At 49.1% G+C, this 25,765-nt stretch overlaps 1 protein-coding gene across 1 annotated transcript in view; it reads right to left on the bottom strand.

Annotated features, from left to right (window-relative positions):
* Positions 1 to 8,671, bottom strand: part of LOC119101557 (gamma-glutamyl hydrolase) — a 29,239-nt gene extending 20,568 nt beyond the window's left edge. Inside the window, exon 1 of the mRNA XM_037224903.1 lies at positions 8,598 to 8,671. The gene's annotated coding sequence lies outside the window, so the exon portion shown is untranslated. The remainder of the gene's footprint in view (positions 1 to 8,597) is intronic.
* Positions 8,672 to 25,765: the final 17,094 nt, after the last annotated feature.

The raw sequence follows: 25,765 nt of genomic DNA, 5'->3' as shown, positions 1-25,765 counted from the left end.
TCTACCCCAAGTAGCAAAACCTCAAAGTTTGTAAAAATGCGCCCCACTACATCATTGTTTGATGGCATCATGGAACGGTTTTGTGACGACAGCAATACCTGGCAGCATCTGGCAGCCAGACCTAAGGGAAGCTCGAAACGCACAAAAGCTGACGCCAACAAGCCATTCTCGTCGCGGGTGCTGGGTTGGGCGGCGGATCAGTGAGTGGCTTGTTTGTGGATTTTTGGTCTTTGTTCTGGTCGTAAGAGAAGGTTTGGTGGGCTGGTTGACATACGCAACACAGCGATCGCCAGCTTTTAGGGCAGACTATTAATATCAAAGCACAATGTGCTGTGAAGACTGTCATGAATCTCGTGCCGAAACCTTCCAAGGGCTGTTGAGGATGTGAATGCTGTGTCGTTAACTTATCCTTGCCTGCTGTAGTCCTGACCTTGATATCATGTGATGTGCTCAGTAGTAACTTCCTTTATCATTTGTAGCTGAAAATGCAGCTGCATGCAAAAATTAATATGTACCATTGCTATGAATTGATGGCCAAAACATTGCTATTTCTATGATAAATATGGTAAGGTTGGGTTACCAAACATTTTTTGTGTTTTGTTTGCTTAGGATTACTTATGCAGTTACTAGTGAACTCTAATATAACCGTCGTGTTGCAACAGCCTTCTCACCGTTGATAGTCCTTTGGCGTTGTTAAATGAGTTGTTACCAATCATTCATAAATTATAAGCTGTTATCTCACATGCTTGACATAGAGTAGTCAACCAATGTGATACAGTGTGTAATGGCCTGGGTCAACAGTGATATCGTGGCACTACCTCAGTGCTGTACTGGTGCATGACATAATGAACAATGATATGGTCTTTGTACTGCAATCCCTGCTGCTTTCATGATAAATTGAATCATGAAGAGATGGGTCAAGCATGCATTCTTGTATCAACTCTGCATCTGACATATGACTGACCAAAAACACATGATACAAGATACAACTCATTTTCAGCAAAGCACACAACCAGTAAGTGACACACTCAGCCTGTTTTAGAAATCCACAAAACATGGGTGACAAAGATGCAAACACGTCCTCTGCTTCCACAGCCATGCAACATGCTGCAGTCATCCGGCTGCTTCGCTCAAACATATTGTTCACACAAGTAATAACACATGTATAACAAGAAAATGTTATATGTGAAATGACACTACAAACCTGCTGACCTTGCACGACTCTGGAGACATGACAAGTGCCGGCAATTATGGTTAGATCAGTGAAATGCAAGGAAGTGGTGAAGCTGCTGATGCACACATGGCTCAGTATAAAAATATTAATTGCCATCCAAGGAACCAACAGCAATACCTTCCCACCTATCTCAGCATCCAGCATCTCACAAGTCGCAGTGACTAATATTGATAACTCACAAGCAATGCTTGCCTGCGTACAAAATTTAGAATTCTTAAGGGAAAGACAACTTTGCAAAGCTGCATCATGTGAGCTTATACCACGCATGTGCATTAATGAGCTGCGCAGACCAACCCCTACTGCTGAAATAAAGTGATAATATAATGGTATGCAATGGATTCACTACATGATGTAATGCTTCAATAGGTTCAAAATATTGGCAAGATCATAATGAAGCAGTGCCCTAGAACTGCCGACTTTGGGTGTAAAGCAACACCCTATGAGGGGGAAGTTTTCACTCCTTTTCCCCATATTTTATGGGAATTTTTCACTCCTGCTTGACATTGTCTAATCACACATGCCAAACCCCTATTTCCCCTTCTGAGGTTTTCAGATGTCATCCAAAACCGAGCCCACTTGAAACCACCAAGCATAAACGAGGCTCAGCAGAACCTGGACACCTATGGCTATGTCCTGCCTCACCTAAGTCTGAATCATATCTATGCATGTACAGAGCAAGAGCGCCAGGTACCTCCACGCCCAGGAACCCCAGCGACTCCAGCTGCTTGCACGCATTAAGTTTGTTTACAAAATGCATTAAAATCGGCAGCCGTGTGCCAAATGCAAGGTTTTCACGCATCCCTTATTTTTTCGTCTCACCACCACACCAAGAAAGCAGAGTCTGGTGCAAACACCAGCAAGGCCTGGTAGAGAATTTTACTCCACGTATTTATTTTTCCCCGAGGAAACTTGACCACTAAATTGCATCACTCCCGAAATGCAGGAGTGAAGGATTCAAGAAATGTCTTCTAAATTAAATTTACAAGATGAATATCACCATTTGAGCACTGATTTCAACAGATTTTAAGTCATATCAACTGATTACAAGTTTTCCCAGAAACGTATCAGTCTTGATATTTATTTAACTACTTTTATTTTTCTTGGTATCATACGAATGTGATACCACTTTATTCTTTCTCTTGGATCGCCTTTAGAGGTACCACCTGTTGCCTAAAATGTTGACCAATTTCTCTGCAAGATTCTCCAACTGCAAACTTGTACGTATTTCATACATAAATTGGATTAATTCGCCAGTCGCCCAAACATGTTTGATATGCACCCAAGAGTGAACAACTCACAGGGAATGAAGGACACAATTTGAAGCACGAAACTTATTTTTGCCGCCATGTTTGCCCTGTTAAACCCTCGTTTAACCGTTTTCTTGGTTCATGGCGGTGCTCAGTAATGATAAATGTAAGCCTTTCGAGTGTCTAACTCACCAGGCTACCTGACGAGGCCATCATACAGAGCATTGGTGCAGACCTGACGCAGCTAATACAGAAGCGTTTGATGGCGAAATTCTGCCTTCTGGAGGTGTTTATCATGCGCACATTTTACTCGTTTCACATTGTAATCTCGTAGGTGGGTGGGCATGATTGATATTTATATTTGGGGGTGAATGGGATGACTCTGTCTGCCAGCAGACCATGCGAAAGGCATGACTTTTTTGTCTTGAGGAGCAGAAAGAAGCCAGTAAGCCTCCTGTGAACCAAGTAATTGTTTACTTTATATGCTTTCAGCACATCATTGGTAACCAGAGTTAGCCATTTTCTGTTTCAATCAATCGAGTTTTGTCATAAGACAAATCATGATGTCACAAGGCATGCAATCGGCTAATTTGGTTCCATATTCTTGATTATTTACCCCACATTTCTTGAAATGGTTCCTTATGGTTGCTTTAACCAGATGTTTGCCATAGTTGTCATGGTTTGCTGGCTGGCAAATGACTGTACTGTATATATGCACTATATTTTTAACACAGCGTTACTCTAAGCTGCATAGCAATTATAATATGAGTTAAATATCAGTATGTAACAAGTAGTCAGACCATCCCATTTAAAATGTGAAGCAATATCTCAAACTTTGTCATTAAATATGAATAAGCAAGCCTAAATAGACGCCTTTGCTGCAGCTGAAAATGCAAGCAGCAATACTGGCATGGTCATCTGAAGGTTATGTTACTTTTGGAGAAGAGAGATTGTTTTGTGGAGCATACCCATTACTGCCCTTGACAAAGGTTAACCATGACAATCAAAATAAGTTATTCAAAGTGATTTCCAGTATTTTGATTTGTGTTTTGGCAACTTTGTCTGATGTCAGCAAGCATATACAAATCAACTGAATAAAGATGCAAGCTGAAACCAGCCAAAAATTAGCTATATCATGTTTTTTATCACAGGTGTTGCTGTCAACAGATAGGTGAGCTGATAATGTACAACATGTGGGCTACTCTAAGTTAAGTTAAGTTGGTTAAGTGCATGGCAAGTGGCAATAGGAATTGTGCAAGAATCAGTAACTCACAACTGCTGCTGTGATACAAACAGGTTAGACAGAATGAGATGAAGTAAGGCCTCTTTACGTTAGGCATATTTAGGCTACTTTCATGAATAAGCATTGGTATTTTGTAAGAAGCAGCGACAAAATGTTTGTTTTCCCTGACCCCATCTTATTAAAAGCCAGAGGTATGTCTATTGTGCTTGACTTGGTGATGGGCTGATGTGTAGGAGTCCAAGGTTTTTTTGTTTGAGTGTTTTATGCTCGTTGAATTTTCTGTTATTTTGTTATTGAATTCCTTTGCTGTTTTGTGTTAAAGTGCTGTGGAAGGGAAGTGCAAAGTACAGCATCAAATTATTGGTGTTAATAATTGTTTATGCTCATTACACTGTCATGAAATTACTACGCTTTAATGCCTTCTGTTTCACCTTAACGGCTTAAGATGTTAAAAACCAAAAGAGTTGGCAGATTCATGATATTACGTCCATGCCAACTTGAAAGCACGGTCTTTTTACAATGGAATTTCTCGCTCCCACCCTAGTTCAAAAGCAATTCCAGCTCCCTGTAATGAAGTAGCAAATGGTCTTTGCACACCCCTGCAACATAGGTGCTAGTGTTTTTTTCTGTTTACGAGCATCAACACCTTACCCTGTTCAAACATGAACATAAAGCCAGAGGCAGGTGTCGATATATCACATTTGATTGGGAGTCAGTAGACTTAAAGAATACAAACCAACGCTCTCTCTCAGAAGTAAAAACCTCGCACACACACACTCCCCATCATATCAAGATCAATACAAGCCACTGGCACGCACCATCAGCGATCACACCCATTTCAAGTCACTGATCCACACTATTTTGTGAAATAAGTGTAATTCCACACTTGCACAGCTCGCGGGATGGTCAAATTGCGGGTTTTCTCACAATTCCCGTATACGTTTTCGGTCACAACACCACATTTCACAGTGAGCTCCCTCCAAACAGTCCCAACGGGGGTTCATGGTAATGCATAACGAAAGGTTGTGCTTGAAGGACAATGTTTTTGCTCAAGATTTAAATTTGTCGTACAATGTGCGTTAAAGATTTAGCAATATATATATATATAATATATATATAATTCTTGTAACGTTTCCCCAATTTTATAATGTCTACCTAACCCATAAACCCGTGCAGGATTCTTTGCTCCGGTGCACACGGCGCCAACCGAGCTGCCCGTTAGAATACGTGAGTAGAAGAAGAAAAAACGCCAGCAGGAGAAGAGAGACATAGTTACCGTTGCGTCATCTTTACAACAACAAAAAAAACATTCGGCATAGCGCCATTCTTTTTTCGGTGTCGTATTTTTTGCAGACAGTGACATTCTTTTTCATAACTTTGACCCATAGCCTAGATATATGGATAAACGCCCCTTTAACAAGGAGTGCCGCACAACCCGAAAGTACTCACGCTTACGTTCGCGACACGCATTCAGCAGCGAAATCTTTCTAACAGCCAATCACCTTCCGCAGATTGTATCATATGTGTCGCATCATCGCTTTTGTGAACGCATCAGCGGCCATGCTGTTTTTGACCATAAGTAGAAAACAGCCTGTAATATAACGGCGATCGCATGACGTTTCTATGACATCATCATTGCGGAGGGGACTTTCAAATAGTCCCTAAATAAACCTTTTGCCACTTCTGCGGGTCGTGTTACTCAGGAACCAGAGGGCTTTGGATCTTAAAAAGCTTGGCTGTGAACTGCATCAAAGGTCCTCAAGATGGCTGCGTCAGTTCAACATCCCATATAAAGGTGGAAATATTATCTTAAGGTGATGGCTTCGATACTTAAACGAATGACTAGTGTGACTAGTCACCACATTCTTGTTGATTCACAATACGCGTGGCCGTCCTCAGCTCTTCATCGAGCATGCAGTCATCGATATAGTAACCCACATAAACAACAACATGGACGCCGATATGGTTACCAGCACCAGCTCAACCGACTGTCAAAAGCTTTCGATTGTGTAGACGGCCCTGCTCTTTTAGCCAACTGGAATGCTATGGTATTTCACCACACTGGTTTTTCGGATTATTTTCAATTCACCGACCAGCCGACAGGCTGTGGAGGGTGGAAACGGGCCGAGACTTGAGGTCGCTTACGGCGTGGTTCAAGGCAGCACCGCAGGACCGCTGATGTTCCTCCTCTTTACCAACGACATCCAGTGTTATGTACCAGCTACGTGTAAACTGGTGTCATATTGCAGACGACATGCAGGTCATGCATGAATCACCACTATCTGCTTGTGGTATCGCACAACTGCGTTCGTGTGTGAGTCCGATTGACTCAGTCTCAGTATGGTTTCATCACAAAGGCATGAAGATCGACCCATCAAAACTGAATTCATTGTTGCTGGCACGCGCCCACCAACACCCGCCAAAGCCGCCGGGCTAAGCGCGAATTTTAATAACTCCCAGCTGTCTCCTTCAGAGTACATCAAGATACTAGTGGTGCTCATCGATAAAAATCTCAACTGGCAGCATCAAAAGGCCAAAACTATTCAGCGCTGTTTTGGCTCCCTCACAGCTATTAACAAGCTCAGCCATGGTGCTTCCCAGCTCCACAATAAAGTACCTAATTGAGTCATTGATCTTCCCTCGCATCAGGCATTGTTTACCTGCATGAAGCCCCGACAACAGCCGTTCGGCGCCCGCGCCTGGACAAGGACATTAACTTCGGCGGTCAGAATTGTTGCCGGCAAACGCAGGTCAGATCACATCACGGAATCCCGAACACAGTTGAATTGGCCCAATTCGACGAGACAGTCACCCCTGCGACTGCAAATGTTTGCATCGCGCCATGTACGTGCCTGATCGGCCACAGGCTATCAGTATTTGATCAGGCGTCGATCTGAAATCTCTCAGCGGCACAACAGGACTACCGATGACGAAATTGTACGGCAGACGAGAGTTAAAAAACAACCCCTCGCTTAGGGTGCGTGAAAAGGGCATTTCCCCATCGAGGCCGTGGCGGCGTGGAATCGCCTCCCTGCTGTCACGCTCCAATGCAAAAACTCCAATGAGTTCAAGGGCAAAGCGATGTCTTTCATCAGAGAACTTACCTAAATTGACCCAGCTGGCCATGGTGTGCAGGTACTGATTGTGTCATAAATCGCTGATGTTTTAGAAAATATCATGTGTATCGCTAGCGCTGCGTCTCATTTGCATGCGTTGCGTGTTCTGTTTTGACCTATGTAGTACGTACTGACACGGAGTTAGAATAACCACTCGCTGGATTTCCCCAAGGTTCGCAACAATAGTCACGAATATTGATCAGACGGGGATTACCAGAATGAAAGAAATGCATAATGCAGTAGAAAGATGGGTTATAACGACTAGTGAGTCTCTTAACGAATATTAGCTGGATATTTACCAATGTTGAGAGACATACCCGCACGCAATCCCCGCTTATGAAAGGAGGTTATTTTACGCTATAAACCTAGGAGGGCTGTCCGTTCAGACGCCTCTACAACAGTGGAAACGTTATGCAATGTTTACGTGGCGGGCATATAGACTTTTGTGGACGTCAGTTAACGTTCCAACGCCAGTGAACGCCTGGTCCAAATGGGCACTATAATTAGAGATAACTGAAGCGGTTAACTGGATTGCATCGAACAGCTAATTGCAAAAAGATATATCCAGTTTCAGACTTCGAGGTGCTCCGCTACCCGACATTAACGATGGCGATAAACGCCGCAGTTGTTCGCAACGTAACCGAGACTGCTCACAACGTACTGCTCACTTTCTGGCGGTACGCAATGGCGATCTTGAGTATGTGGCAGAAATTTGAACTACCGGTAGCTCAGACACCAAACGCTAAAATTTGGAAATGACGGCTAAGAGCTACACTTAGAGCTACCTTGGGAAGAGCCACATCTGGCGAGGTCGATTTGCTTCAGTGTTGCCATATTCATCTGTGACCTGCTCGCTGCAGCTGAGAAATGCGTGGGCAAAATGTAACGGAAAATGAATAGTTTGATAAGAATGGAAAAGCGTAATAAGTGCCCTTGCCTCCTGGTGCTCAGTGCTACCCGCTGCTGAACAGGCATTTCTCGTGCGCGTGCGTTTCAAGTGTGTTTTGTGTAGCTTGAAAATAAACTAAGCCTAAACAAAAGACTGAAGGTCCGCATGCACTTCAGCTCAGTGTGGATAGTCGACTGCTGACCTCGTGTGACCATCGACACAACTTCATCTGTGGCTTTCCCTTACCAGTATTCTCATCACCAATCATCATCATCATCACCATCATAACCACACGCCACTGATGCGTTATTCTCTGAAAATGAGGCTTCAACGTTCAACATATAGAATACTCGCATCTATGGCATCCGATGCAGACTTGCATGCTGGCTCTTCACCGTACAAAGCCGCGGGTATACAACAGAAATTGCATTATTTATACGCAGCTGTGACTAAAAACGCTTCGTAAACATTGTGATCAACTTGTTTCTCGTCTTAATTGTATGGTCCTCAAGCCAAACGCCGATCTCGCCGCGTCGTAACCGACAGGACTTCGATCAACGACGCCAACGTGATCGCATCCCCTAACGTGCCGACTGTAATATCGACAGTGGACAAGACGTACCGCAGGGCCCAGTCCATGATCAGTCGCGTTTCTCTCTCACGTAGCGGCTAGCAGATGCAACGAGCCTGGTTAGAACAGCGCCGGACGCAGTGCTGCGCGGTACGGTTTATCAGGAGATCTCTAGCGCACAAAACATATGACAACCCTTCACTGGCAGCAGAGAAAAACAGGGCAATGGTGATCGCAAATCCAGCCAACACCAACACCAGCCCGCACCAGTTCCAGCCGCAGCACCAGCGCACTCACCGCCACAGCACAGGCGCCCTGAACACCGTCGGCAGTCGGCAACCCCCCCGTCAGCACCCTACGTTCACTGGTGGCGCGGTCCGGGCCGGGCTAGGCCGGGCCGGACGGCGCATCAACCCCAGACGGCTTCCAATCGCGTCCTATTGACACCGGAGCGCTGAAGGTCGGGAGTGCCCCCCGGCGGCGCCGCCCGTCCGGCCGCCAGAGCGACGCGCGTCGCACCCAAGGCTTCGCTCGGCAACGGGGAAACGGCACGTGTTGGTTAGCGCGAGCTCAGAGCGTCGCGACGGGGCATTGGGTGTAAAGGCACGTGGCGACGAAGCGCGGGGGAGAGGGCCTTCTTGCAGTAGGAGGCTGGGTTAGAGGCGCGGGAGCCGTGGGGGGCGTACCTGAGCCGGCCGCCAATATCATTTGGCCCTAGGGGGCAAGGGCGTCACTTTATATACGTATGGAGGCCCTTGAGCCCCTTCCCCAATGCTGACTTGAGCCCCTTCCCCCCCCACCCCCACCCCCCCACCCCACCTCCACCCATTCTGCCCTTAGCTCCATCTATGCATATGAGCGAAGACGGAATACTGGATCAAACAAGTACAGAATAATTGTCTAAACTATTGGTATGGTAGATAGCAAGTACCACATAACATCACTTTTAGTATAATCTTAATTTTGAGCCAATTGGCATCCTGTGGGCGCCAAAAAGTTTTGACGCGCAACGTTCTTGATATGTGCAGCCAGTCTGCAAACGTTTTGACACTCTTTTTTTAAAAAAAGATGACTACTCTGGAATGAGATGCAAAACGATTGACCGCAATGTATGGCAGCTTTTAAAAGTTAAGGATGGTTCAGATGAAAGTAAACGCACTTTTTTCTAACAGTGTCAAGTGTATTGTCGCATAAAATCGTGACTGGTGGTTATATAACACGGTCAGTAACAGCGATAACCATCAGTGATCTCTTCCTACAATATACTACGATGTTTCTTGTGGCTTACACCACATTCTAAGCTTTTCACAAGCAAGCAGCTCACCTTAACTTAAGATGTAAAGTCATTGCTCCGTAGGAAAGCAATTTTGAAACTATAAAATATCATTTTTTTATATTCAAACTGAGGGAAACAATTAGGATGGCCCAAATCCCGGGAAAATCAGTTTTTTTTGGACAACTTGGGTCCACCTTTTCGGCTTAATTCTCCCCATCTAACCGATTTTAGAGGGTGACACCCTTGCTGGGAGGTCTCGTTGCGCGTGCCGGAGTACCTTTACGTTTGACGCTTCTGCACAAGAACGTCGTCAACGTTGAAATGTTTAAAATAGTTTGTCACAAAAACAAACCCCTGTGAAATTTTGATACAAGCTGTAGAAAACGATGAATAAAAGGATTTGCGACGACGTAATCTTGTTCCCTGCCCTTGATCTTCATTCACAAACCTTATCGCAGTTTTTAGTTCCTGTGACAGAGCACAAATATGAAGCAAATGTAGGTGGCTGCCTTATAGCATGCGCTTGCTGGCCTCTTTGATTTTGATTTATCAAGGGGTGTCAAGCTGCTGCTCAGATGTTTTAACGCTCGCTCGGGTGGCCGGTTGCGTGCCGCGCACTCAGATGGGAGTCAATTTGACTCCTTGGGATCGGTGGTACGTAAGGTGGTATGTTGCAAAAAACAAAAGTCTGATCGACGTCATTTTAGGTTCGTGATGTCATCTGACCTGGAGGAAGTTCACATGAGATTCTTTTGGCGTCCCTTCGGTCAATAAATTCGAAATGAGCGCCAAAAACTGTCGCTCAAAGTCAGCCCTCCAGTAAAAAGGCAGTTGGTTTTTATCTCGGTCTGGCCGTCATACCGGATCCAAGGTCAATGAAATAAGTCGTAATCCTAAAGTCAATCGTCTGTCTCAGAAATCGTCTCAAAGATTCGTGGTTTCTTCTAACACTCCGTTCTCGCATCAGAGTGAACGGTCCGCTCGGAACAGCCGTCGCTGACAGACATGACCTTATAGATGCGACAGGCATGGCCTTTGACCTGTCATAGGCTAGAGACCATACCAGATTCATTTGATTCGTATAACAAAAGATCGCATTACAATTGCCTACAGCTAAGTTTAGTGTGGCTATGCCGGGTCCTTTCGGACGTTATTTGGGAAAAACCTTCGTGGGTGGAAATAACTGCATCCGGACAGCTGTCCATATGGCAATAATGATGCATGCCAGGTCATCGCATGTCAGCCAGACATCTGCTGGTTGCTTATCAGGGAGTTCGCGCACGCCACCTGAGGTCCGTTTACTGATGGCAGAGGCCACAACACGCGTCAACGTGCCTCCGGATCGCTCGTGTGAACCGATGGGGACCCGGCCTCCGGCTGCTGACTGTCACGCCGCAGACATTGAGCGAGCAGAACGTGGCGCCCGCCGGCTGCGTCACGCCATGCCTGCCGCGGCTTCGACCGCCGGGTAGGACTCGGACCTACGGAGCTCGCTCGTCGAGGGAGTGCGCGTGCCGCGCGTGGCTTCCGTGCGCGTGTAGTCCGATCGTGGTTAGGAGAGAGCTTCTCCTGCCCCTGTAGCGATTCCATGAAATTCCATGCGAGTCGCATTGCTGGCTTTTCTTCTCGCTTTTTGCGGTTCGGGGACCGAGGCAAGCGCGTGTGCCGCCCACGGCCTGATGATGCGCCGTTGCCATCTCTCCGTCGTGTCAGCGATGCGCATTTCATTGGAGGCGTGCAAACGCTGAATGTACCACAAAACCGAGACATGGATCCCTTTGCATAATCGCCTAGCTCGGTGGCACCTGGCACGCGGAGGTGGAAACAAGCCTCATTGGGCAAAATGAATGAGTTGAAGTGGCGTATTGTAAAAGCCTGTGTGACGCAACGAGGCCGTGATTACGCGGCGTTAACGTTTAAACGTTCAAAGTTCAAACCATGCCTTGGTCGTGAAGTGCCCGTCTTCCTCGGTCTGTACTTTAAGACCATTTTTATTAACAAAAATGCTTATTGTTAAAGCTCACGCGGTGGCCAAGCATGGACTGGCCTAATATTGTGGCGTGAATCCATACAGCGCCACTGCTGCGGATGCCCCACATAATCACCCTCTTATCTACCTCCACTAATCCCCGTGAGTTTATTCAGCCAAGCCTTATGACTGATCCCAAAACGGATTCAATCGAGGGCATGACCAAACTTCAAGGCTTCCGCACGGCACACCTTAGGGATGGGAAACTGGGTCCCCATCGGGGTTGAAACTCCATGCCCTGCTCCCTTCCAATAACGCGGCTCTGTTACAGTGTCCGACATGGGCCACTTAACCTTCAGAAATCTGGAACACATGGATCGGCCAGTCCGCAACAGGCCTGTGGTGATGTAAAATAGGGCCTCTGTTTAAAAGACGATGGGGTAAATTAGAGAAAAGGCAATGCGAATTTAGAGATCTAAGCGGAACCATGGGACCTATTGTAACCCCCCTCTGCGAAGTCCTAGTCAGGAGCCTGCTTCAGTCAAGGTGAGCGATCGATTATCTTTGATCGCCTTAAAGCCCCTAGAGCCGCGGTAGATCAAGCGCGCGTTACTGGCAAGCCATGGCGTGTTCAGGACGCTGGGCCACTATCATTGACGTAATGTCGCAGTGATCGAGTGATGAAAGGATGGGGCGTGGTCGAGGTGACAGGGGGCAGGGCATGGATGGGCAATGGCCGGGGTGACAGGAGGTGGCGCATGGATGGGCATGGCCGGGGTGCCAGGAGGCAGAGCATGGATGGGCATGGTCGGGGTGGCAGGAGGCAGCGCACGGATGGGCGCGGTCGGGTTGGCAGGAGGCAGGGCATGGATTGGCGTGGGTCGGGGTGACAGGTGGTAAATGAGGCCCCGTTCATGATCGGGGGAGGTCTCAGTGAGGAAATGTTAATTGGTTGACACCAGGGCACACCAGGAGGCTGTCCAGTACGCGGCGTCGGAGCGGCCAGCGCCTCCCCGAACCCGCGCGTGGACGCCGCGCGGACGGCCACCAGCGCCGGAAACGGCTCGACTCCCCGGCGGGGCGGACGCGTTGGTCCGGGGTAAGGGGGCGCGCGGCTCGCGGCGCAGCCTCAGCGCAGGCCGATCGGGTGCCCTCCCCCGGCTCCCCAACCCCGGCGCCGTCTGAGTGACACCGCGATGAATGCCGCCTGATTGGCCTTAACAGGACAGACAGGGTGTGAGGCCCTCCGCCCATCAGCGAGAAGAGGGCAGTAGCCTGTGTCTGGACGATGGCAGCACATGTGCTGCGCAGGCCCCTGTTGTTGGGGGGGGGGGGGGGGGCGGGTGTGACGCGAAATGTGATGCAGTTTGCCTTTGCGGGGAGGTTATATCGCCATCAAATTATTCATTATGAGAGCTTCTTCATGGAATTGAGTACACCCCGATGCCCCGGAATCTAATGGAAGGAAAAGAAGCCGAGCGGGCCAGGCGCCAATCTGGAGCTCGGGTTCCCAAGTTTTTTTGGCAAAGATTCATTTTGATCACCTGAGGTTTAAACCAAGCGACAGATACACCGCGTGCAGCGGCAGATTGACAGCAGAGATACGGATACATTCGTGTGCATAGGTGAAATAATTGTGCCACATGCTCGCTGGGGCGCGTTCTGCACCACTGGGCTTGCCACCACGGTTGAGTTCTCGACCGGGGGCCGCCCTGCATTGGTAACCGCACGACGCAGCGTAGACCCGCTAATGAAACCTGAGGTAGCTGGCCCCGAGTGCAGCCCGGAGGCCCACAGCAGCCGCCGCTCACCGCCGCCGGTCGACGCCCGCTCGGCACAGGAGCGCGTGACAGCCGGGGCAGATGTGGGCTTCACTTCTCCCAGTCCAGCTGGCCACGCTGCCTGTGGACGGATGCCTTTCACACGGCCCCGGGAAAAGCCAACCTCAGTGCGCGGGATGGTGGGGCGGTCTGGGCAGAACGAGCCGCCGACATGTGAGGGTACGGACTCCGGTCATAGAGAGCGTTAGGAGGCATGCACAGGATAAAGTATTGTGGCTTAAACCCGGTACCCCAGCTCGCAATAATCTCATTATTCGCCTTTGCATGGAGAAGATTGCAGTGCAGTAAATACAGTTCTAAAAACCGCTTGCTTTGTTTCCATTAAGTGGCCTTCAAATGGCTCAGTTTTCTTTCTTCCCATCCTTCTTCCAGGCAGTCCTCATTCGTGGCCACTCCCATGACAGTTGCTTCCATCATGGTGCTTGGATCGAAAACCTGCTGCGTAAAGATCAAACGATTGTGTAGGCATACCTTTCGACCCTTTCCATTCTGCGCACCACCCGTCCAGGATCACTGAAGTTTCCCGGCGGGGTGCGGGAAAGCAAGCAAATTGGCCGTGGCCAGGACCTCCCCCTCCGAACAAAACGAGACCATAAGGACGAAAGGAGCCTCAGAAGTCAACGCGGATCCCCCAAAGCCTGGTCGCTTCGTAAGAGCAGAATGAGGCCTGCTCGTGACCCCATCTTCGGGATAGGAGAGTCGCGCGAAAGATGGCCTGACGCGGTAATCGGCTTCCCTTGCTGGAGTTCACAGGGCAGCGGCGAGTTTTTGTCGTCCTGGACCGCCACTTCAAATGGGACACGTGCCACCGGCCAGCCAGACAAAATTGATCGACGCGCGGTATCCGGTCAGCGATGGAAGAGGAAAGCAGCATGTCAGCCTCGGTAACGGGACATTGGCGACAACAGGCACGATGTGAATCCACAAGCTATCGCTACCCATCCCAGCCAGACCATGGTGGCTGTACGCTACGAAGATGTCCCTTGCCCCCTCCCCACCGGCCGGGCGCAGGCCACGACAGCCCCCTTTCTCCTGTGTCATTGGGGAAAGGGGGCCTGGCCATGCGACCCTCCCGACCCGGTACTGCGTCTCGGAGCGGGAAGTGTAATCCCGTAATGAAGGATGGGTCCGTGATTCGGCACATGGTTTCCGTGCTACATCCGCCTGTAGCGGTGGACGTGGTGTAGCCATGTAGCGGTGTAGCGGAGGGGTAGGCTGGCGTGGTCAATACGTGTGAATCATTTTGTAAGTAGAGGTGACGAGCGGCGTTTGAACTGTTTAGCGTTGACGCGAGGTAGAAGGTGATTTGGTCAGGCGATGACAGGACGGTCACGCCGGCTGTGGGTGGGCATGGTGATCGAAGCCGGTGACGCGCGCTTTGGCGCGGCTGCTCCTTTATGAGCCTACGCCGAGGCTGTCTTCGTTCAGCCGTTGGAGGTGGCCATGATGATCCAAGTTGTTTCATTATGACCCCCAGCAGTAGGCGCCAGCAGCTAGCGAGTAGGTCATGGTATGGGCAGGGACCAGTTAGGACCGCCCGGGACGCAGGGTTATGCATGACGGTGGCTGGGTCTATCCGTTGGTGTGCAGCGCCTTAGTACAGACCAGGGCACAGCCCGTTCTCCTCCGACGTGTTGTACGCCGGGCCTTTTGAGCCCTTGATGGCGGGATGCTCAGGACGGATAGGGATTCCGCCATCAACGCTTATAGAAAGAGTACAAGGGACCAGGTCGTCGGACAAGCTGGTCAGGCCGAGTCTCCTGAAAGCGCTGGCCGTGGAGACCGTAAGGCGTAACACAGGTCACGCCGGGCGCTCATTGTCGGATGATGGGCTCTACGCCCCCTCAGGCGAGCTGTCTGCCTCCAAGCCTCTCAGGGACGCACCGTGGGGTGTTCCTTGCAATGCTCACTCCGGCAGACGGGAGACGAGGGCGCAGCAGGGGCGGAGGCGACGTCCCGGTACTGGACGTGGTGCCACCTAAAGGCGCGTGCGTGACAGTGTGAAACTGCGGGGCGTTGGGCGTGGCCGAAGGAGTGGTGGGGCCGCCCCACCGTCGGCAAGGCGCAAGGAAGCGTCGTCCGAGTAGAGACCGTCACCCTGGAGGACAGGCGAAGGAACGAGCCGTCGTTCAGCTTTGGATACCTGATACGGAGCCAGTAGCCGCGTCGGTGTCAAGCTGATAAAAATTTACCTGATATGGTTTAGATAGCGCATGCATGTTGCTTCATTGGGCGCTAAAATAGATGAGAGAGGATGAGGAGGGGGGGGGGGGGGGGGGGGTCCTACCCATGTGGGAGCCAGGAATGAGTGGGGTGACGTGGGTGCCAGCAGATGTGTAAACTTGGAGCGAGTGTGGTAGGGCGCCGAATGCATGAAATCCGTGTGGAATAGTTAATGGTGAGGTGGCTCCCACGGTTAAGACGCGCCCGGGCAGCCGGCTAGATACCCTTCGCTCGGGTGGGGTGGGGGATCAGTTTGACCCCCTGAGATCATGGGAGCTAAGAGAGCCAGAGACACCTAATTTACAGTGTGTCTTGACCTGTACATGAACTCACTTAGGTCAAAGTTTGAGCTTCCCAGGTCATGACCTTCCGGTCAAGACCTGAAGGTCAAGTGCCAGGTTGGTTTCCAAAGTGCCCCCAGAACCTAGGCAACTGTTTCTAAGCAAAAGGTCACAAGCCCATTTGAGGTTAGTGACCTTGTTTGATCTTTTGAAGGTCATGGTGACCAACATCGTGCAAGACTGCTACGAGTTTTGCATTTGAATAGGCAATAAAGATTACGCTAGGCAGTATATTCCTAAAACAAAATGTCGACCCGGGTCATCTTAGGTCAATAACATGTTCTGACCTCTAAGAAGTCAATGGAAGGTGCATAATGCGGTTCCTGCCGTCAATAAATTCGAAATGAGCACCACAAACATTCCATACAGCAAGCCCTAAATAATTGTTTATGTTCATTACACTGCCATGAAATTACTGTGCTTTAATGTATTCTGTTTCACTTTAACGGCTTAAGGTGTTAAAAACCAAAAAGTTTTGGCAGGTTTATGACATTACGTCCATGCCAACTTGAAATAGATGTCTTTGTTTGCTGAAGCATCAATCACGAGCTAATAAGTTCCATCTTTTGTGAATTGATATTTTCACTCCTGCACGGCCTTTTTGCGATGTAATTTTTCACTCCCACCCTTGATCAAAAGCAATCTAGCTTCCTGTTTTCCACAAATCCACCTAATTATGGACGTCCGTGCAATGTATGAAACCATGCGTGCATTGTGTACAGTCCTGACCTGGCGCGCTCCCTTCCGGCTCCAACGCGAGGCCTCGGGACAGGCCCCGCTTGGCGTCCAGGTGGGCGGCGGGCGAGCGTCGGGCGCCGTGTCGAGGTCAGTGGCCTCCGGCGGTCGAGCGGCGCGCCAGGCACGCGAGGGTCACCCGGGTCAGTTCTGTGCGGCGAGCGGCGCGCGGGGAGGCGGCCGACGGCTGAGAGAACGCCAAAGTGCTCTCGGCTCGCACGGCTCGACGCTCAGACGGCCCGGCCGAACGGATCGGAGCTCAGGTGATGCTGATTCTGCCGCGCTGAAGTCGTTAGCTTCAGATGCACCGATGCTTCTGGCCTGAGCATACAGTTTCAGGTATTTCCCTCACCTCTGAAGCCGTCATTTTGAATTCAGGATTCGTAACATGGAAAACAAATCACAAAAATATCATTTCGACATTTAATTGCATTGAATATTATTCGGGTTCACAATTTTCTTCGGCTAAGCTAAATTCAGCGCGTATTTATGGGTTCTTCGTTGGAATAAGTCTCCCGTCCTCCTCTTTGGGGCATATCAGTGCCTCCTGATATGATGAAGGTCGATAACTCACCATAAAGTCATGGAACTCCTTTTTCTTACATATGCAGTCACAGTGTTTAGCCGGTGGAACTAGAGTTGAACGAACGACCATCTCTAACTCCCTTGTGGTGTTGTTCGAGGTTTTGATTCGATGATTCCAATCATTCCAATTCAGCGAAGTTTACCTGAGTCTCGAATCCGAATGGGAATCCCGCACCTACCTGTCCTACGATTTGAATTCCAAACTACTGCATCTCCTCGGCTCTCGTGTAGTGGCGGCCCCAATAACTTGTCGGCAAATTTGGTCGCCATCGTATTATTGTTGTAAGAAACGGAATAAAAGAGGACTGAAGCCCAGAAAATTGAGCACGTGGCTACATCCACGCGCACGGCTTTTTTTCTAATGGTGACGCATGGGCGATGGCGGGGATCGCGGTTCGCCGGCCCAGGGATTCTCGGTCGAGCGCGCGCCGCTGCCCTGAGGCTATGTGACGTCACGACGCGGCTGCGCAGCACCGCCCCACACAGTGCAGCGGTGGGCGAGCGAGGGGCGCGCCGGTGGAGTGACGCTGGGCGACCATGTCCGACCACCACCTGATCCTGGGCCTGGTGCTGGTGCCCGTCATGGCTGTCGTCGTCATCTTCGTCATCATCTTTGTGTGTCGCAGCCTGGACCTGTGCGTGCCGAAGGTGGGGCCGTACGCACACCTGGCAGGGGACGGCGCAGGCGCGGGGCGGAGGGGACGTCGTGACAAGCAGAGCGAGGCGGAGAGGGCCACTGCCGCTGAGAGGTGCACTCCATCCCACGTCAGGCCACCGCCGCTGCGGCCGTTGGCTCGCGACCAGTCCTGAAACCGGTGTTGTGCTCTGTGATGGAGGCCAAGGTCACGCCACGCGCGGGTCTATGCTCGGAGGGCGCCGGCAAGCGTCAGAACGCGCGCCTTCAGCCAGAAAGAAGTCCGAGTACGAACAAGCTCGACCAGGGTCCGATAGTCTAATGAAGTGCGGAAATATGCGCCAATCTGGTGTGTTCATGTCAAACAACGGTAAGGAGAACTCCACCGACCTCGGACCTTTGTTAAGACGGTGAGATCGGCAAGTGTGCCAATATATTCGACCCTTTGTTAAGACGGTGAGATCGGCAAGTGTGCCGATATATTCGACCCGTATCCCCGGCCGGGCGTTGCAAGCACAGAACTGGCTTGGCTTGCGGTTCGTGACCACAAACAATGGCGAGCAACACAGCAAGTGGAGCAGGCTGCCTGTAAAACCAGCTGAAGTTTTTTGGAGTCATGGGAATTGTGGCATAGGCTTTGTACGCCGGGGTAATCAAACTTGGGTGTTGAGTTTTGTATGTAGTTGTGCCTTGTACAAGTTGCGTATGTTGGAAGGGTTTTATTCTGTTGTATGATGCTTAGACAAGCAATCTAAAACATTTTTTGTGTTTCTCAAGGTGGCATTGCGTCAATATACCATAGTGCGAGGGCGGCAGAGTATCTAAGGTCTTTGTTTTAGCATGCACACATGTGGTCGGGTGAATGTAAGGCGCTAAGGTGGGAGAGGGTCAAGTTGACCCACTCAGATTTCAGAAACTAAGAAAGTTAGATACGCTCAATTCACTGGAGTGACAAGCCTGTATGTGAAATAAGTTTTATGAAAGTTTAAGTCCCTCGGTCATGGCCTTTGAGTAAAACAATACCGAACCAGGTCAAAATGTCTGGTTGGTGTCAAAGTGCCCTCATACCACCCCATGTAGCCATTTTTAAAGGGAATGTATGTCTGAAGATATTGAAGCAAGCATCAGATATAACGAAATAAGCTCACCTATTACTATTGAATAACTTCTTAAGGAGACAAGACTGCTCTATACAGCACAATTCTCTGTCTAGTAAATATACTCCTCAATCCGTCACGGCTTGATTACCCGTTCGTTCCCTGCAAAACACTGATGAGAGCCAATTGACGGCCGCTTTAACCTGGAAATTATGCTCACGAACGCCAGAAACGAACGTCTCGACAATAATACTTTATTGACATTGATCGCTTCATGGTTTAACAGAACGGCAGAACTCGAATGACGTTTATTATGATGTCATGAATGCCAAGGCAACTGAAATACCTCCCCGATAATGCGAGCGTGTAGTTCAGAGAACTTGAGGGGCTTAGGTCTTAAGAAGTTGCAGGGCTGTGAACAGCATCGAAAGGTCCTCAAGATGGCTATTTCAGCTCCAAACCCCATTTTAATGTGGAACGCCTCCTTCGCCCCCTTTTGCCGAAATACCTATTCTAGGAAAATGGCATTGGTGTTAATTTGTGGTAAGCGACCTTATTTGACATTTGCAAGGTCAAGGTGACCAAAAACCTTCGATATTGTTTAGATACTTTAATATAAATGAGCGTCGAGGACCATGCCAGACGGTATGCTCCTAACAAAACAAAATGCTGATCGTGGTCATGTTAGGCTAGTGATCTCTGATCAGATTTGTGCCTGGTTCCTAAGATTTTCTTCCCGGGACCGGTTCCTGGTTATGGAATAGGAAGAACCCGGGTACGCAGTCGGGTAATAAGTCGAAAGATCCAACAAGAACCGGGAGTCTGCTTGACAATAAGTCAAAAGATCCAGCAAGAACCAGGATCCAGCTTGACAATAAGCCAAAAAAAATCCAACAGGAACCAGGATCCAACCTGACATGAAGACGAAAGATACAGCAAGAACCAGTATCCAGCCTGATACCAAACTGAAAGGACCAAGATCCAGCTTGGATTGAACATGGGGACCAGCAAGAACCAAGATCCAGCCTGGCATTATGTTGAGGGATCCAGCAGGAACCGAGACCCCAGCCTGGAATATGTGTAGTGATCCAGCAAGAACCATGATCCAGCTCAGGGCTTAAGGTGGGGGATTCAATTTCAGCAAGAACCAAGATCCGTTGTAAAATAATATTCGGGAACAAGCGAGAACCAGAATGGTACCGAGGAGTTTTTCACAACCGTTGCTGCTCACACACCCCACTTTTTCAGGTCCAGCAATGTGTGCTGTTCTTAATGTAAATCAATAAAATAAAGCCTATGAACACTGCTGGTTATCTGCTGAGGCTGCTCCTCATTTACCATCAAACAAATTTGCTGTTCTTCAATGCTAATAACACTACAAATTCAGAAGAACAAAATCAAGAACTTGTCACGATGCAGGTATGATGCAGACCTGCTAGGTCTCCAACTGGGATGTTAGCTGGCTAACCTTATCTTGAAAGGAAAGGCCCGCTCTTCCGTGCGTATATCACAGAAACAATAAATAATATATATATATATATATATATATATATATATATATATATATATATCAGTTTACATAAGAATAGCACGAAATGATTATCAATCAAATCACGGAACAACCATCCACACCTCGCACGCCAATGTGACGCCACCTCGCGCCACTCATCAAGGCCGCAGATAGGAAAGGTAGTATCACATGTTTCGTTTATCTAAAACCCAAAGGGAATATGACGTCAAGGAACTAAGGCTGTTGCTGGTTAGGTTACTCCGCGTGAGAACGCGGGACAACGGTTCTATTTTATTGACCTCTTACTGCTCACACAAAAAACACACCATCCAAAATGCAGTAATCAATTTAAATTATCTGTAACAATATCAGACACAAACAATGTTTGGATGTGTTAAAATACAGCTTCTGATAAAAACAAACGCACTTTGGGGACGTGATATGTCGCAAAGCTTGAGACCCAGCTCAAAAGGGGGAATAGAAATTTCAGATGATTTTTTCCAAGAGTATTACAGCATTTTGCACGGCTCTTCTAGATATTCTAGTCCAGATATTCTAGAATATTCCACCTTATTCCGTTTATTCTTCTAGGCGTTTCCAAGGTGTTTAGGACATAGACAAATTCAGCAACCACATAAACCGATTTATTTAGGTATACATGCATATATATATATATATATATATATATATATATATATATATATATGCGTGTGTGTGTTTATAGAACCATCTAGTAGTGGTATGGAACAAATATTAATCAGCTGATAAGAATGCGTTTTTCCCAAGATAAATTTCAGCTGGCGTGCTTTCCATGGCAATGTGGAACAGCGATGCACTGCTAGTGTGCTGTTGGTGTGAGGTGTGACATCTGCGGCATGGGAGGAGGGGGGGGGGGGGGTGAGATGAACTTGCGTCCGATTTTAACGGAATATATGCATTGTATTAATAGCTTAGAATGTTCGCTCTGTCCATCTACCAGTTGCCATCATATTCTGCAGGAGCGTTTCTGACAAATGAACTTATGGCACTAATGGTGTGGAGATTTGGCAAACAAAAGAGTCGTGATTGCTCTTCCTGAAAAACCCGCGAGAACCAGGAACCGGTCTGGATGTTACCGGGGTCTGTGGTTGTGTCAAAAGTTATTGGAACCAGGGCCTGGCATTAGCAGGCAAAGGAGCTAGAAAATGTGAGTCAGCCTGGCTCAGCCATAGGTACTTATAACATGGATTACCAAGAAGCAAGCAAGTTGCTTGGCTGCTTAAAGTGACCATATGTATATATATATATATATATATATATATATATATATATATATATATATATCAAAAAAGCATCCCAATATCACAGATTACCATCAAAGCTCAGCAATAGCTTTTTACACATACCCAGCCCACCTGCAGCACAAAGTTAGTCCCACATTGATACTGGCTTATCATGCAGATAATCAATCTAGATCTGCCTGAGTCGTGTGCTCAGGCTTCTGGAAAGGCTGTATTGTTGTTACAGAGTCACGGCATGCTGTTTATTTTGACTTGTCTGCGATGTGCTGATCTGCTTTTTGAGAGCAAAGTATTTGGGTTGTGCAGGGTGACCTTTTGAGGCCAATTTTTTCCAATGCCCCAAGACTGTCAGAGTACTCCATATTCTGACCTCAGGAGTCTAGTGCTGGTAAAATAACTAGTGTGAACTGTGAGGCATGATATTTAGTATTCATGGCATGTTGGCATTTTTGTTGCTTGCCAACGAACTTATGGGAACCTGGGGCTGGTATTGACAGAAAAAAAGCAAGATAAACCAGGAGCTGAATCCAGTGCTTACAAAATAACTAATGGGAACCAAGATGCACGTCTTGTGTTGTTGAAAGAAACAGTGGGAACCAAGATCCAGGGTTTTGTTTTGTATAACAACGAATAGGAACCAGGATGCAGCATAATGATTTGTCTAAAGACCCTTTGGGAACCAGGATGCAGGGTTTTGTTTTGTCGTAAGAACCAATGAGAACCAGGATCCAGGGACTTGTTTTGTTGAAAGAACTAGTGAGAACCAAGATCCATGGTCTTGTCTTGTCGATAGATCAAGTGGGAACCAGGATCCAGGGTCGTGTTTTATCAAAAGAACCTGTGGGAACCAAGATCCAGCATCTAGTTTTGTCGAAAGAACCAGTGGGAACCAGGATCCAGCTTCTCGTTTTGTCGAAAGAACCCGTGAGAACCGGGATTCAACGTCTTGTTTTGTCGAAAGAACCAGTGGGAACCAGGAACCAATATTAGGGACCGGACACATGTCTGCCTCTGACCTTCATGACGTTAACACAAAATATCTGGTAACCTCCTGCATTCAATAAGTTCGAAATAAACGTCCAAAGTTACCCCATAATGTATACTCTCTATTAAAAAAGTGATTGCGTATTTACCTTGATCTCGCCTTTGGTCTCACCAATGGTCAATGAAACTCGTCGTTATCCGGAATCGAATTATCTGAGTGTGTCAGGAAGCATTTCAAAGATGCATGGCTTCGTCCAACATTGCGTTGTCCTATCAGATTAAACGACTCCGAAGGGAATGCCTTCGCTGACACCCATGACCTAACTTTGAACTGCCACAGGTGGATTACCTTATGAGGCTCATCTGAATTTTTACGTTAAAAAATCGGCAATTTAATTGCCCACAACTAAGTAAAGTTTCGCACGGCTACGCTGCGCCGCACAGGAGGGTACTCTTGAAAAAACCGTCGGGGTGGGGTGGGGAATCAAAATAACTGCGCCAGAAAGGCCGTCCGCATGGAAACGATGATATATGTCCGGTCATCGCATGCCAGCCAGGCATCTGCTGATTGTCGATCAGAGAGTTCGCACACGTCGCACATGGCCCGTTCGCTGTCTGTGGGTGGCAGGGGCCGCGGCACACGTCACGTGCTTTGTTCCGTATGTCTGGTATGGTTTGAAGTGCCCTCGCCCAGTAAGAGCGATTTTAGGGCTACGGGCTTTAAGGGTGAGATCCAGCAGTGGGCATCACTGCGGTCGTGGTGAGATTTCTCCAGCAGCAAACCTTACAACGCATAGGGACCTCCTTTGTGACGCGTGCGGGCGCTCGGGCGGGGCTCCGCCGGAGCGACCCCTCAACCAGCACTTTCTTGGCTGACGGTTGCAGCACGTCCAGTGAGACGGGGCGTAGCGAGACTCTTGGGGAAAACGGCGGTGAGTGAGGAATCAGGGCGGATGGAGTTTAGCTGGTTTGGTTTGGTTTGGACCCTTTTGACCCAAACAACCATTTTAGGACTGGCACAAAAAAGAGTTTAAGAACAGAAGGGACAAAAACACATGGATGTGGAAGTCTTGGAGTCCGAGACTAAGCCCACATAAGAACCCCTCTTCGGATCATGTGCGGGCCCTCGGGCGCGGCCCATGCCAGGGCAGTAATTAAGCTCAATCATGGCTGATGCATGCAGTTTGTCCCCGATAATCGCGCCGGCACGGGAATGAGGGATGAGTGTGAGGGAGGAAAGATGGGTGGATGGTGTGTCGTCGGTTTCCCCTCTCATCCAGCTCGGCAGTAAGCCACGTGCTCTCTTACACACAACGCAAATCAGCAATGGAGCTGCGATCCCACAGGAGAGATCTGAAGCAGACAATACCTCGTCTCTCTTGCTTTTTTGGTCATCCATGTGAAGGCCCAAATGTTGTTTTGAACCGTCTTTTCCACCATGAGAACAGAGTAACAATTTTGCGGGGAATAGCACGCGTCATCTCAAACTTTTCCGAATTCATTCAACGTCAACTCAATATCTATTGTACAGATACGAGAAGGCTGGGCTCCCAGAGAACGCTTTTGCCAATGCGTAAAACGTGCCAGAAGGAGGGAAGCACCGATTAACACCTCCCCGACGAAGATCGGAATACTTGCACGGCTGCACCGTGCACACTCAAGCGTACCCTGATCGCACCGAACTTAATTCATAACCCGTCGCACACCGAGCTGGTGACGGGGAGGTGTATGACTGGGCAATGGAGACTGTGCTGTCGCTTGGGTGATGTGAAGAGCTGGGCAACTAGGGTTTCAGGCTCATCTTGCGCGGATGTGTTCCAATACACATTTTGTTAAAAATGTGTTTTGTTCGATGAATCATCCTGCAGTGCATGTTTGCAACTCATCGCCAAACCAAGGAACGCTGGTTACCGGCCACGGCGGCCTTCAGTCCACGCTACTAAGCCCAAATGATTATTGAAATGGTAATGTTTGCATGTGAATAGACAAGCAGCTGCAGCGTTGTAATGCTGTTCACGACAGGGCAGCTCACTGGACCCATGCAGCAAATCCGGGCCGTCCACTGGATACCGCGCCAAATGTGGGCATAGAAAACAGGGAGAGCAAAACACACACGCGGAGCGCAGTCCGTGAACTGTCACCCACCGCCATGCCTGATGCAGCCTGCTCGCAGGGCTATCGTTCAAGAAACATGCCCTGAACGCCTCACGCGTCTCTGCAGCGTTCCCGTCGGGCTCGCTTGATGAGATGCGGTCAGACAGGGAGGCGGAGGCACTTCAGTCGGCCTGCTCCTGCCCTGCCAGGAGCTCGGTAGGCCGCTGGCCGCCGCCTGACACGACAGCCTCTCCCCACCGTGTGCTGTGTGACACGCGGGTGCACGGGTGGTGCGGCTGGCATTGTCGACCTCCACCTGCAGCGGGACCCGAAAACACCGGACCGCTGCACTAATGGGCCAAACGCGCGCTTCACCCCACAGGCGCCCGGAAGAGCCGGGTGTTATAGGCACGGCACCCGGGCTGGCCAAGCATGCTGCCCGCACAGGGCCTCAGTAGGTAAGGGAGTGCTTTGTCGTCCAGTACCAAACGGGGCATGGATTCAGCGCTGGCCGGCCAATGGGGTGCCTTCGGTGGTGGAAGATAACCGTGGGCAATCGCGAGGCACTGACTGAGATTAGAGTTGGTAGGGATGACAGTGTCGCCCTATTTGCTCCCGCTGCTGACTGAGATGTGATGGAACTTGCAGAAGGCGCCCATCAGGGCCAGTAGAATGGTGGAGAAGATCCCCTTATAGTTGAAGAAGACGCTGTTGGTGTTGCAGGCGTACGGCATCTGTTAGTGCTTCTGACCGTGTCGATGGCCGCGACACAGTTGGGAAGGTCCCCTCGTTACCGCATCTCCACCTCACTGGCAGCCCACGTCTCAGTGTTGGCGCTCCCAGGCACACAGGCCCAGCAGCCCACACACAGCGGCCAGCGGTGGACGCCCGAAGGT

Source organism: Pollicipes pollicipes, unplaced genomic scaffold (genome assembly GCF_011947565.3).
Source record: "Pollicipes pollicipes isolate AB1234 unplaced genomic scaffold, Ppol_2.1 Scaffold_4881;HRSCAF=5763_pilon_pilon_pilon, whole genome shotgun sequence".
Classification (NCBI taxonomy): Eukaryota; Metazoa; Arthropoda; class Thecostraca; order Pollicipedomorpha; family Pollicipedidae; genus Pollicipes; species Pollicipes pollicipes.
Note: the sequence above shows the minus strand (reverse complement) of the source record. Positions and strands in the feature narration are given on the sequence as shown.